The following is a 12,676-nucleotide window of genomic DNA, read 5'->3' as shown; positions in this document are numbered from 1 at the left end:
TTCAGGTCCTTTATCCATTTTGAGTTTATTTTTGTGTATGGTGTGAGAAAATGATCTAGTTTCATTCTTCTGCATGTTGCTGTCCAGTTCTCCCAGCACCATCTGATAAAGAGGCTGTCTTTTTTCCATTGGATACTCTTTCCCGCTTTGTCAAAGATTAGTTGGCCATACATTTGTGGGTCCAATTCCGAGTTCTCTATTCTGTTCCATTGGTCTATGTGTCTGTTTTTGTGCCAATACCATATTGTCTTGATGATTCAGCTTTGTAGTAGAGGCCTCCCGCTTTGGTTTTCTTCTTCAGTATTACTTCTGCTTTTTGGGGTCTTTTGTGGTCCCATACAAATTTTAGGATAGTTTGTTCTAGCCTTGAGAAGAATGCCAGTGCAATTTTGATTAGGATTGCATTGAATGTGTAGATTACTTTGGGTAGTAATGATATTTTAACAATATTTATTCTTCCGATCCATGAGCATGGAATGTTTTTCCATTTCTTTGTGTCTTCTTCAATTTCTTTCATAAGTTTTCTATAGTTTTCATCAAACAGATCTCTTATATCTTTGGTTATGTTTATTCCTAGGTATTTTATGGTTTCTTGCACAATTGTGAATGGGATCAGTTTCTTGATTTCTCTTTCTGTTGCTTCATTATTGGTGTATAAAAATGCAACCAATTTCTGTACATTGATTTTGTAGCCTGCAACTTTGCTGAATTCATGGATCAGCTCTAGCAGGCTTCTGGTGAAGTCTGTCAGGTTTTCTATGTAGAGTATCATGTCATCTGCAAAAATGAAAGTTTGACTTCTTCTTTGTCAATTCTGATGCCTTTGATTTCCTTTTGTTGTCTGATGGCTGATGCTAGGACCTCCAGCACTATGTTAAACAGCAGTGGTGAGAGTGGACATCCCTGTCATGTTCCTGATCTCAGGGGGAAAGCTCTCAGTTTTTCCCCGTTGAGGATGATGTTAGCTGAGGGCTTCTCATAGATGGTTTGTATGATGTTTAAGTAAGTTCCTTCTATTCCGACTTTCTCGAGGGTCTTTATTAAGAAGGGACACTGTATTTTGTCAAATGCTTTTTCTGCATCTATTGACAGGGTCATATGGTTTTTATCTTTTCTTTTGTTAATGTGATGTATCTCATTGATTGATTTGCGAATGTTGAACCAGCCCTGTAACCCTGGAATGAATCCCACTTGAAAATGGTGGAGAATTCTTTTTATGTGTTGTCTCATTCGTTTTGCAAGTATTGTTGAGGGCTTTTGCACCCGTATTCATCAAGGATATTGACTGTAGTTCTCTTTTTTTTGCTGGGTCTCTGTCTGGCTTGAGATTCAAAGTGATGCTGACTTCGTAGAATGAGTTTTGGGGTTTTCCTTCGATTTATATTTTTTGGAATAGCTTGAGAAGAATGTCTGATTTAAATGTCTGGTAGAATTCCCCAGGAAGCCATCTGGCCCAGGGCTCTTATTTTTGGGAGATTTTTGATAACTGATTCAGTTTCTTCACTATATGGGTCTGTTCAGATGTTCTCTCTCTTCCCGTGTGAATTTTGGTAGTGAGTGTGTATTTGAGAATTTGTCCATTTCTTCTAAGTTGTCCAGTTTGTTGCCATATAATGTTTCATAGTATTCCCTGATGATTGTCTGTCTTCCTGAGGGATTGGTTGTAATGAATCCATTTTCATTCATGATTTTGTCTATTTGGGTGCTCTCTCTCTTTTCTCTTTGAGAAGCCTGGCTAGAAGTTTGTCAATTTTGTTTATTTTTTCAAAAAACCAACTCTTGGTGTCATTGATCTGTTCAACTTTTTTTCTTTTTTTGGATTCTATATTGTTTATTTCTGCCCTGATTTTTATTATTTCTCTTCTACTGGATCTGGGGTGTTCTTGTTGCTCTCCTTCTAGTTCCTTTAGGTGTGCTGTTAGATTTTGTATTTGTGCTCTTTCTAGTTTCTTGAAATATGCCTGGAGTGCAATGTACTTTCCTCTTAGGACTCCCTTTGCCACATCCCATAGCATTTGGCTTATTGTATTTTCATTTTCACTTGTTTCCATATATTTTAAAACTTCTTCTCTAATCACTTGATTTGCCCATTAATTCTTTAATAGGGTGTTCCTTAACCTCCGTGTTTTTGGAGGTTTTCCAGACTTTTTCCTGTGATTGATTTCAAGTTTAATAGCATTGTGATCTGAAAGTGTGCATGGTATGATCTCGATTCTTTTATATTTTTTGAGGGCTGCTTTATGACCCGGTATGTGATCTACCTTGGAGAATGTGCCATGCACACTTGAGGAGAAAGTGAATTCCATGGCTTCAGGATGCAGAGTTCTAAATATATCTGTCAAATCCATCTGCTCCAATGTGTCATTCAAGTCCATTGTTTCTTTAGTGATTTTTCTGTCTGGTTGATCGATCCATTGCTGTAAGTGGAGTATTAAAGTCCCCTGCTACTAGCACATTCTTATCCATAAAATTGTTTGTGATTAATTGTTTTATGTATTTGGGTGCTCCCATATTTGGTGCGTAGACATTTATAATTGTTATCTCTTCCTGATGGATGGACCCTGTAATTATTATATAGTGCCCTTCTTCATCTCTTGTTACTGCCTTTACTTTAAATTCCATTTTGTCTGATATGAGTATGGCTACTTCAGCTTTCTTTTGACTTCTAGTAGCATGATAGATATTTCTCCATCCCCTTACTTTCAATCTGAAGGTGTCCTCAGGTCAAAAATGAATCTCTTGTAGACAGCAAATAGATGGATTTGTTTTTTTATCCATTCTGCTACCCTATGTCTTTTGATTGGAGTATTTAGTCTATTGGCATTCAGTATTATTATTGAAAAACATGGGGTTAGAGTCACTGTGTTCTCTGTAGGATTCATGCTTGTGGTGGTGTCTCTGGTACCTTGTGTTTCTTGCAACATTTCCATAGAGTCCCCCTTCCGATTTCTTGCAGGGCTGGTTTAATGGTGATGAATTCTTTCAATTTTTGTTCATTTGGGAAGACTTTTATCTCTCCTTCTATTCTGAATGACAGGCTTGCCGAATAGAGGATTCTTGGTTGCATATTTTTTATGAGCAAGAATTTGGAAGTAATCAATATGTTTATTACATCTGAATGGGGAAATGGCATGCAGTTATGCACATCATAGATATTAATCAGAAAAAAACCCTGGATTAACATCTATCAACATACACTAGATATCAAAAATAACACTGAGTGTAAAAAGTAAGAAGTAGAACAGAGTTTACAGCATCATGCCATTTATGTTAAACATATATATGAAAATCCGCCTAAATCATTTATATATACATAAAGATAAATAAATATATAGAAATTGGTCAAAAGGCTATGCATTGAAGATAAACTCTGGCACTTAAAGGATGGGATTAACTTGGATGGAGGGTAAAGATGAGGAATAAGTAAATAATGCATTTTAAATACACAGAACATAATCTGTTTACATTTTATTATATACTGAGAAGATCAATGCAATTCTTGAGGGACCAACCAATGAACCAACCATAACAACTATCAGCAACCAAGTTATAAGGCACAAATAAAACCATTTGTTATGTTGTTAGATTTTAAAATGGCAATATTTCTTTGTTAATGATTATCATTATTCATTTAATAATTCAACAAATATTTTGGATCTTTCAAAGTATTGTATTGGGCTCAATTGAGGAATATAAACATGTATACCTAAATCTTAGGAGTTATCTAAATAGTTAAATCACATCAATATGAAAAACAGTGTGAGATATGACTGCATTTCTGAAACTCACATTACCAGCATATTTTTATGTTGTTCCTTGTTGTTAGCTTTTATTTTAAAATTTACTTCTCGTAGCTTAAAATCGCCAATTTAAAATCCCTAGAGAAAGTCCATTTTTATATTTTCCATTCAGTTTCTAATATGTGATTGTCTTTTAAAATATAATTCGGCATTATTTATAGTATCTTTGTCTGGGAAGAATAACTGAAAACAATTTTTTGTAGATACTGTTGTAATTTGAACTTCTACTCTCTTTTCATTCCCCTTCTCTGTGAGGCTTGTCATATTTAACATTACTCTCAGATTCAAACCTATTATTAATTTATCATTACAATGCAGCTAATTTTTAATATGCAAAAGCTTACAGTGCTAAAGACTTCTCCTTGAGTGTACTGCCTCTACTATTCTATGACTGCAATAAGGTAAATTCAAGAAAAAAGCAGTAAAAACAAAAAATTCCCTCAACATTTATTTTTATTCTGTAACTTCTACAACCTCCTCCTATGTATAAGTCTAAATTTATTTGAACAGAAAATATATTTCTTAATCTGGATTATTACTATATGTACTTTTTTCAATTAGTGCTAGAGATCTCTCCATAGCATACATCCCAACATTCTTCATTTCTTTGTACAACCATATCATAATACATGATATAACCAGTTGCCAAATAATGGACATTTAGAGGGAACAACTAGTCAGGATACCTTATCTAATTCCAAGGCATCAGATTTCCCTCTTCTATTGTCTTTGTGAACTGTTCAAACATAAGACCTATGCTCGCCAGCCAGTGGCTCTTTCTGACCTTCTGGACCTTCCTTTTCATTTATGTCAATTGTCTTCTGCTACCTTTGGATTCTATTCCAAGTGTTGTTCTCCTTTCATCCTGAAAGGAGTTCCTCCAGCCTCCTCTGCCTCCTCTGGACCTCACTGCAAGTCCCTTGCCCTCATCTGCAACTTGGAGAATATGGAAATCCTGCCTCATTTCTGTTGTTCCCCTAAGGCTTGTTGCTCTTTCCAGGGACCATCTGCTGGGATTCAGTGTTTTTCCTGTTCTTGTATCAGTACGATGCCTTAGTAACTGCCCTCTGTCACAAATGTAGTTAATAACAGGTTGTACAGCTACAGTGTTAGTCATCAGATTTAACAAATAAAAAAATAGTTGCCTTACTCAGCAAATAAAAATTCAGGATGCCCAGTAAGTTTGAATTTTAGATAAACAATATATGTTTTTAGTATAATTATGTCCCAGTAATATTTGAGACATACTTGTGCTAATAATGTATTCAAGTGTTAACTAGATATCTTACATTTTATCTGGCAGTCTAATAAAGGTTCTTTTTATCCTTATGCCTAGACTCAGGGATATTTAAGAGCAATGCCACCACCATTGTCACCAACACAAAATTCCTTTCCTTGGTCTGTTTTTGCATTTTTATTTTGGCTCCGTCTTACAGTTATTAAAAGATCCTTTTTACTTATTAGCTTTTTATTTATTTTAATTACACGATAACATTAGCTGTGTTTTTCAGAACAATATAGGTTTCTAATTTTACCTTCTTGTAGATGTCCAGGAATATTTGTAGCTAGAGATGTTTGTGTCCCTCAAAATTCACATGTTGAAATCCTAACATGCAATGTGATGGTACTGGAAAATTGGGTCTTTGGGAGGACATTGGGTCCCAAAAGTGGAGCCCTCATGAGTGGAATTACTGCTCTTGTAAAGGCATCCCACAGAGCTCTGTTAATCTTTCAGTCACAGAGGACACAGAGAAAGCTCTCTCTGAACCAGAAAGCAGGCCCCTACCAGACACAGAATCTGATCCTGAGCTTTCTAACCTCCAGAACTGCAAGAAATAAATATTTGTTGTTTAAGCCACCCACTGTATGATTCTGCTGTAGTAGCCTAAACTGGCTAAGACAAGACGCATCAGTTATAAATTCATCTAGCTCTGCTTCATAGATGTGTGGTCAGGGTATTGATTGGGTTAGTGGTAAGTGCTTTTGATAGGTTACTGATTTACAGTAAAATGCAGTTTATTTTGAAGTGATATTTCCCATTCAATAAATCGTATAATGATTTAAAGGAAGAATCACTTATGGCCTTGAAAGGAGAAGGAGATCTTAAGGTAACATTTAAAACAGAAAAAAAAAGGGACTCAGTGTTTTAGCGGGAAAGGACAAGAGTTCCAGCTATATCAAGAAGCACTAATTATTTGTTCATAAATGTAACAAGGGTAAGGGATCAAAAGAAAGATGGCACAACATTTTCAGCTCATAAGAGGAGGAAGGGATTAAAATCCTAACCAAAGAGGCAACAAATGTGTCCACAATTAAGAAAATGGGAAGGGGCTTTAAATTTATTTTTAATGTTTATTTACTTTTCATAATGCTTTTATTTATTTTTGAGAGAAAGAACTCCCCTATGACCCAGCAATAGCACTGCTAGGAATTTACCCAAGGGATACAGGAGTGCTGATGCATAGGAGCACATGGGCCCCAATGTTCATAGCAGCACTCTCAACAATAGCCAAAACATGGAAAGAGCCTAAGTGGCCATCAATGGACGGATGGATCAAGAAGATGTGGTTTATCTATACAATGGAATACTCCACGGCAATGAGAAAGAATGAAATCTGGCCATGTGTAGCAACTTGGATGGAATTTGAGGGTGTTATGCTGAGTGAAATAAGTCAGGCAGAGAAGGACATATATCATATGTTTGCATGTATAGGTGGATTAGGAGGAACTTAACGGAGGACCATGGGGGAGAAGAAGGGGAAAAATAGTTGGGAGAGGGAGGGAGGCAAACCATGAGAGACACTTAAATGCTAAAAACAAACTGAGGGCTGATGTGGGGGAAGGGTGGAGATGGGCATGGAGGAGGGCACTTGTTGGGATGAGCACTGGGTGTTACATGGAATCCAAGTTGACAATAAACTATAAAAGAAAAAAATAAAATAAATAAATATACTGTTGAATTCGATCTGCTAGTATTTTGTTGAAATTTTTTTGTATTCATGTTCATCAGGGATATTGGTTGGCATTCTCCTTTTTAGTGGGGTCTTTGGTTTGGGGATCAAGGTGATGCTGGCTTCATAGAATGAGTTTGGAAGATTTCCTTCTGTTTCTATTTTTTGGAACAGTTTGACAAGGATAGGTATTAGCTCTACTTAAAATGTCTGGTAGAGGTCGCCTGGGTGGCTCAGTCAGTTAATCATCCAACTTCAGTTCAGGTCATGATCTCATGGTTCATGGGTTTGAGCCCCACGTTGGGCTCTGTGATGACAGCTAGCTCAGAGCCTGGATCCTGTTTTGGATTCTGTGTCTCCCTCTCTCTATGACCCTCCCCTGTTCATGCTGTCTCTCCCTCAGAAATAAATAAAACATTAAAAAAAATTTAAATGTCTGGTAGAATTTCCCTGGGAAGTCATCTGGCCCATGACTCTTACTTGTTGGGAGATTTTTGATAACTGATTCAATTTTTTCTCTGGTTATGAGTCTGTTCAAATTTTCTATGTCTTCCCATTTGAGTTTTGGTAGTGTGTGGGTATCTAGGAATTTTTCCATTTCTTCCAGGTTGTCCAATTTATTGGCATATAATTTTTCATAGTGTTCTCTAATAAAAGAATTATTCACTATGATCAAGTGGAGTTAATTTCTGGGCTGCAGGGCTGGTTCCATATTTGCAAATCAACTAATGTTATATATCACATTAATTGAAGAAAGAACAAGAACCATATTATTCTGTCAATAGACACAAAAAATATTTGAAAAATACAGCATTCTTTCTTAATAAAAACTTTCAAGAAAGTCAGGATAGAAGGAACATATCTTAACATCATAAGAGCCATATATGAAAAGCCCTCAGCTAACATCATGACCAATGAGTAAAAACTGAGAGCTTTGCCCCTAAGGTCAGGAATAAGGAAAAGATGTCCACTCTCACCACTGTTGCTTAACATCGTGTTGGATGTCCTCATCTCAGCAATCAGACAACAAAGTGAAATAAAGAGCATTCAAACTGGCAAAGAAGAACTCAAACTTTCACTTTTCACAAATGACCTGATACTCTACATGGAAAACCCAAAAGCCTCCACCAATAAGGTGCTAGAACTGATACATTAATTCAGCAAAGTCTCAGGATATAAAATCAATGTACAGAAATTCTATATGCCAATAATGAAGCAACAGAAAGAGAAATCAAGAAATCAATCCTATTTACAATTGCACCAGGAACCATAAAATACCTAGGAATAAACCTAACCAAAGATGTAAAAGATCTGTATGCTGAAAACTATAGAAAATTTATGAAAGAAATTAAAGAAGACACTGAGAAATGGAAAAACATTCTTTGCCCATGGATTGGAAGAACAAATATTGTTAAAGTGTCAATACTACCCAAAGCAATCTACATATTCAATACAATCCCAATCAAAATTGCACTGGCATTCTTCTCAGAGCTAGAACAAACAATCCTAAAATGTGTATGGAACCACAAAAGACCCCGAATAGCCAAATTAATGTTGAAAAAGAAAACCAAAGGTGGAGCATCGCAATCTTGGAATTTAGCTTCTATTACAGAGCTGTAATTATCAAGAAAGTATGACATTTGACCAACTATTCTTTGACAAAGCAGGAAAGAGTATCCAATGGAAAAAAGACAGTCTCTTTAGCTAATGGTGCTGAGGAAACTGGACAGTGACATGCAGAAGAATGAAACTAGGCCACTTTCTTACATTATATACAACAAAAAACTAAAAATGGATGAAAAACCTCAATATGAGACAGGAAACCATCAAAACTCTAGTCCTCTTTGACCTTAGCCACAGCAGTGTCTTGCTTGACACATATACATAGGCAAGGGAATTAAAAGCAAAAATGAACTATTAGGACCTCATCAAGATCAAAAGGCCTGCACTGCAAAGGAAACAATCAGCACAAATAAAAGGCAACCCACAGAATGGGAGAAGATATTTGCAAATAACATATCGGATAAGTTAGTATACAAAATCTATGAGGGTTAGTATACAAAATCTATGAAGAACTTAACCAAACTCAACACCAGAAAAAAATAAATAATCCAGTAAAAAAATAGGCGGAAGACTTGAATAGACAATTTTCCAAAGAAGACATCCAGATATCCAACAGACACATGAAAAGATACTCGACATTGTTCATCATCAGAGAAATACAAATTAAAACCTTATTGAGATACCACCTCACACTGGTCAGAGTAGGCTAAAATTAACAACTCAGGAAACAACAAATGTTGGTGAGGAGGTGGAGAAATGGGAACCCTCTGGCACTGTTGGTGGGAATGCAAACTCATGCAGACACTCTGGAAAACAGTGTGGAGGTTCCTCAAAAAATTAAAAATAGAACTACCCTACAACCCAGCAATAACACTGCTAGGAATTTATCCAAAGGATGCTGGGGCACATGTACCCCAATGTTTAGAGCAGTGCTATCAACTATAGCCAAAGTATGGAAAAAGCTCAAATGTCCATCAACTGATGAATAGGGATAAAGAAAATGTGGTTTATATATACAATGGAATACTACTTGGCAATGAGAAAGAATGAAATCTTGCCATTTGCAACAATGTGGTTGGAACTGGAGGGTATTATGCTAAGTGAAATAAGTTAGTCAGAGAAAGATAGATATAATGTTTTCACTCATATGTAGAATTCGATAAGCTTAACAGAAGACCATGGGAAAAAATAGTTTCAAACAGAGAGGGAGGCAAAGCAAAAGAGACTCTTAAATACAGAGAAAAAACTGAGGATTGATGGGGGATGGGCAGGTGAGAGGGGAAATGAGTGATGTAAATTGAGGAGGGCACTTGTTGTGATGAGCACTGGGTGTTGTATGTAAACAATGAATCATGGGAATCTACTCCCGAAGGCAAGAGCACACTGTATACTTTGTATGTTAGCTAACTTGACAATAAATTATATTTTAAAAAATAAATAAAATGCTCTTTTTTATATGATTATGTACAAGGAAAATAAGCCATACTCACTTACACATACTATTCTATGAAGTGGGGTTTTCCACCCTGGACTTAAAATGTAAATTTTATAGTATTGGGCTGCAACTCGAATAGAGAATGCCGAAAAAAATATTTTCTCTAATAGTTAACAGTGTTTCCTGAACATTTAGGTGATAGGTAGGCTCTAGATATTTTCAAAGTTACTATCAACTTCTTGTAATAATTTCATACTAAAATAAAAAATTATAGCAAACTTTTTTTTTTTTTTTGTAAGGGGAGAGTTTGCAAAAAAAAGTGCAAAAAAATTCTCTGAAGTGTTGCCCTTATTGCACTGGATTGGTATTGAATCAGAAGGGACGTTAAATACTATGTAAAAGTCAGGTGCACTGAAAGTAGAAATTTGAATCATAAGTGACAAGAGGTATATCATTAACCATTTAAGGTGGTTTTAGAACTTTTAGAACATGTTGAAAACCAATCAGGAGTAGTCAAAGCATACCAGAGATATGGCTTCATATATAAGGAATAGAAATTTAGATTTCAAATGAGAACTATTGCTTTTCTTTGATGTTGTTGCTGAGCTTTTTGTGTTTTAAAAAATATGCTACATTTTAAGCACTAGTTTTAGGTGTGATAGGAAAATTTTTGTAATATATTTATAATAATAAATAAAAATATTAAAACACACTGTTAGTTATGCTTACAAAAGAAATATATAAAACTTTGTTAGATTTAGCAAGGATGAGGAGAGGACAGAGCTGCCCTGCCTAGTAGAGTACCCAGTAGCCATAGGTACCTTTAAAATGCATGAAATGTGGCTAGTTCAAATGGAAATGGGCTGAAAATGTAAAATACATACAGGATTTGAAAGGCTTAGTCTGAATAAAAGGTAAAATACATCAATAATATTTTTATTGATTGTATGTCAAAATGATAATGTTTTGGATATGCTGAGCTAAATTAAATGTTATTAAAATCTATCTCACTGTTTAGTAAAGAATTTAACCTTGCTTAAGGAGAAGGCTAGCCTTTGCCCTCTGATGTCCTGCTTGATAAGAATGTCTTGGGGGCTCCTGGGTGGCTCAGTTGGTTGAGTGTCCGACTTCGGCTCAGGTCATGATCACAAGTTTCGTGGGTTCGAGCCCCGCATTGGGTTCTGTGCTGACAGCTAGCTCAGAGCCTGGAGCCTGTTTCAGATTCTGTGTCTCCCTCTCTCTCTGCCCCTCCCTTGCTCATGTTATGTCTCTCTGTGTCTCAAAAATAAATAAGCTATAAAAAAAAAAAAAAGAATGTCTTGTTAATCTGGTAGTCTTGGGCCCTAGTGATAATCTAACAATGTGATTTATAATGGGGGCTTTGGGTCACATGGTATCAGCTCAAACTTGGGAGGGGCTGGAGACAAAGGTTAGCCATGTGGGGAGTCAAATATGTCCATGTGATGGAGCTGCATTAAAATCTCTAGAGAAAAATCTCAGGTGGGCTTTTTTTGGTTGGTAATGCTCTGTGTATTGCCATACATTGATGCTGGGAAAATTAGAATTGTCTGTGATACATTTGGGAGATGACAACTGGAAGCTCCATGTGCAGAACTTTCAAGGATTTTGCCCATGCATTTCTTCCCTTGACTGATTTTAACCTGTACCTTTTCACTGTAATAAGCCCTAATCATGCTTTCAGTGAGGTCTATGAGAACTTCTAAAAAATTACCAAAAAAATGAGGATGGTCTTATGGACCCTGAACTTGCAGTTGGTGGCACAGGTGAAAGTGGTTTTGAGGACCCCAAACTTTCAGTTGGTATTAGAAGTGAGAATGGTTTTCTGGAATGTTCGTGAACTTTCCAACCTGTTTCTCTTTACTTTATTTATAGTGGCTACCAGAACATTTGAAAATATACACATGTCTTGCTTTTCTGGCTCCCATTGTATTTCTTTTGGGCAGTGCTGGGATAGAATCTGTATCTAACAGGAAAAAGTAGAGTAAGGCAACATGAGGTACCACAGCTCAGTGAAGTAAACAATTAATTAATGTTTTTTAATGTTTATTTATTTATTACTGGAAGTGCAAGCCCAATGCAAGGGTTGAGCTTACAAACCTTGAGATCATAACTTGAGCCAAAATCAAAACGCTTAAATGACTGAGCCGCCCAGGCATTCTTTATTCTTCTATAGTTTTCTCTGTGTTCCAGAATATTCACCCGTATTGAAAAAACAAAGGGCTCTCTTGGTCTCTTGCTTATGGATGAGTTTAATCAAGTGATAATCACTGACATTAAAGTAAAATCAAATAAAACAAAAAGTCAAATAAAGTAAAATTAAGGAAGAGAAAAAGATTGTAGTATTTTGTTTTCACCTTCCTTCTTGCTGGATTGCTCTGGATGATGCTTCTCTATCAAAAGTCACAGCTCCTGTCAAACAGCCCTCTCTCCATATAGTTCTCTGAGATTCCAGTAACTGCTCCTTTCCTTTGTCCTTCAGACTTGTGCCTGGCAATCACCCTCTGCTCTTAGTATTCCAAATACTTCCTTTGTTACATTTCTTAAACCCTATGCATACCAACTCTTATCAGTAACAGGACAGGAATGTGTACCATCGGTGTCCATCCTACACCCTGCCTGACCCAAGGCTTATGATGGTTTTTGAGAAAGGAGATTGAATGAAACAAATTTCAGGTTGGAAGGATTGAAAAGGAAATAATTTAGAATATGCATTATGAATTTTATTATTTTCTCTTTTATTGATAAAAGAAAAAAAATTACATTTTGTCTTTGCCTATATTCTTTTTTCCAAATTTAAAGCATATTTGATATGTGATCTCATTAATCTTGGTCAGGATCTTTCAGGCATCAGGTTCTTAATAACTAAGAACAAATTATTAGTTTGACATACAATATGATGTAAGAGA

The sequence above is a fragment of the Hyaena hyaena genome, unplaced genomic scaffold (assembly GCF_003009895.1).
Source record: "Hyaena hyaena isolate Hyena2069 unplaced genomic scaffold, ASM300989v1 scaffold_1424, whole genome shotgun sequence".
In the NCBI taxonomy this organism is placed as follows: domain Eukaryota; kingdom Metazoa; phylum Chordata; class Mammalia; order Carnivora; family Hyaenidae; genus Hyaena; species Hyaena hyaena.
The sequence above is the reverse complement of the archived record's forward strand: the minus strand, read 5'-3'. Positions refer to the sequence as shown.